The following is a 1,989-nucleotide window of genomic DNA, read 5'->3' as shown; positions in this document are numbered from 1 at the left end:
TCAGTGCGGCGCTCCGTTCCGGAAAAGGGACAAAGATGACGCCGCCAGCTCTGCTTTCCTTCCCACCCTTCCGGAGTCCGGGCGGTGAGGCGGCCGAGCGCCGCAAGCCGCCGGGGCCCTCGGGTCGGCGTGCACACGGGATCGTCGCAGGGCCGCCCGGCGCCCGCGGGAGGGGAGCGAGCCGCTCTGCGACCCGGCGGCGCGAACCCCGCAGGCCCACGCCGGGTCCGGGAGGCCTGTGGGCCCCCGCGCTCAGGCCCCGCCTCCGGGCGCCGGCTGGCCCCGCCCATTTCGGGAAGGCGCGCCACTTCCGCCCAAGCACCGCTCAGGCCACGCCCCTGCGGCTGGCTCCTGACCCCCGGGTCCTGGGGGATTGTTGCGTCTGTTTCCCGGACCTGGGACGGTGTGGGCTTGGCGGGCTCTTAGGTTCCCACTGGTCTCCTGCAAGATGACGGCGTCCTGGGCGCCGTGTGCCGCCTGTGGCTTTCGCCCCGAAAAGCGCTTTTCTTGGCGCTTGGTCGGGTTCCTTTTGGTGGCCCCAGTGCTCCTGCTCTCTCTAAACTCCGGTAAGAGCCTGGAGAGGGTGTGCCCTCTGGCGGTGAGCAGGAGCGGGTCGGGGAACAGGCCGACGGGGCCCAGGGCCTGGGAGCTTCACTTTCCCTGACTTCGTGATCCTGATTTCACTATTGATCTGCTTGCACTCACACAAGTAGAAACAGAAACTGTTTTGCTCACTTAGAACCCCAGTGCCAGGCACGCAGTGGCAGTCGAGAAATCGTTGCTAAAATTTATGGGGAGTGGCAGACAAATCAAAACACTCTATGAACAAATATGTTATAACCCAGGAGAAGTGTTTTGGAGGAAGGGAGCTCGATTCTCTGATAGCATTTAACAATGACTAGGGGCCGGGGCAATTTCTCTTACTGAAGAGGCCAAACTCTGCCTCTGTGGGGCTTCTGTACTTACTATTCCCTCAGACTTGGAACATTCTCTTCCGGCACCTTGTCTGTAAGGCTCCTTCTTACCCTTCAAGCCCAGTTGAGATGTCACCCCCTCAGGAGGCCCCCCTCTGACCACCCTATCTCAGATAGACACACACACTCCAGCCCAAATCCCCCCTGACTGGGAGTCACTCTTGCAAAACCGTCTTCTGCTCTCCCTACTAGAATGCAGAGATCTTCTCTGTCTTGTCACACTTGTGGTTCCAGATTTGCAGTTTTTTGCCCAGTGTCAACACTCTTGTCTAACTATTGAGTGCCAGCAAGTGAAATATAAATAATATACTATAATTAAGCTGGGACTTAGAGTGCCGGCAAAAATTCCTCCTGCTGCCAGGAGGAAGGTTCTTTAAACACCCGTCCTTAGGTTGGCCTTTCTGTGGTGCCTAAGCTAAGTCAGGGGAAGCTGACTGACAGAGAGGCTCTGTCTTCCACTGTTTATGTGGAGTCTGCAGGGCTCACAATACTGTAGTCTTGCTTGTTCCTGATCATCAAAAAGTTCATTTCTGTGGGGGGAGTAGCGTGGGGAGGGGCCAGTGGCAATAAAAAGAAACCAAAAAAACGTTTTAAAAAAGGATCAAGTTTAGATCAGGCTTGGAGCCAACAGTTGAAGGAGACCATGACTGTTGTTTGGAAGAGAGGAAATAGAATGAATAGGGTGCAACATGGAAGGTAACAAAACAGAAATGCAGAAAAGGAAACACAAGGCCAAGTTGAGAGTTCAAAGGTAAAATCAGGATAGGTATGAAATTAAGAGAAAGTACAAATGAGCCTCATTCTGCTGGGCAGAGAAAATAAGGCACTAGAACACACATGTGAGTTTTGAAGCAGCTCCCAGGCCCAGAAGCAGGTTTGTAAGCAGACAGTGTTGTGCCTGGAGGCTTGCCATCTCAGCGGTGGTTGCCAGCTACATGGGATGGTAGAAGGGAACACTTGTCCAATTCGGGACCAGTCTCGTTCTTCCAGAAGGGGTCTGCTTTTTGGACAAAAC

The sequence above is a fragment of the Neomonachus schauinslandi genome, chromosome 6, assembly GCF_002201575.2.
Source record: "Neomonachus schauinslandi chromosome 6, ASM220157v2, whole genome shotgun sequence".
Classification (NCBI taxonomy): Eukaryota; Metazoa; Chordata; class Mammalia; order Carnivora; family Phocidae; genus Neomonachus; species Neomonachus schauinslandi.
This window is presented reverse-complemented; position numbering follows the sequence as displayed.